The sequence below is a fragment of the Penaeus monodon genome, chromosome 19 (assembly GCF_015228065.2).
Source record: "Penaeus monodon isolate SGIC_2016 chromosome 19, NSTDA_Pmon_1, whole genome shotgun sequence".
In the NCBI taxonomy this organism is placed as follows: Eukaryota; Metazoa; Arthropoda; class Malacostraca; order Decapoda; family Penaeidae; genus Penaeus; species Penaeus monodon.
This window is the reverse complement of record NC_051404.1, coordinates 36,037,257-36,037,714: the sequence shown is the minus strand read 5'-3', so window position 1 is coordinate 36,037,714 and position 458 is coordinate 36,037,257.

The window sequence follows — 458 nt, the reverse complement described above, 5'->3', positions numbered from 1 at the left end:
AATCAAAAGATATCAAAGTGCTATTGAATAAAAAATAGGGTGAGATTCCTTCATGTCCATAGGCAGGGTAATGATAGATAAGACAATAAAAGAAATTTCATTATGATAAATGTATGGAGGCGTGAATGAGAATGAGTGAGAGCAAGTGATATAGTTAACACGTTTTCATGTAATATTTTCATCAGAATTACACACTATAAAGTTCATCGGAAACGGCAAATACACTTTTTTCTCTGTGGATTAAGTGCAATTCTGATGAAGGTATTACATTGTAGCGCGTTAATTACATCTCTTCCCTTATTCATACTGTGTAATTCATATAAATTTCTTATTCATATGATAATCAGCTTTTGATTAGATCTTGTTGAGGAGGGAAAAGAAGAATCATGATATACACATAATATACGTAATATAAACATGATATGCATAATGTATACATCAATATTCCATATGAAGAC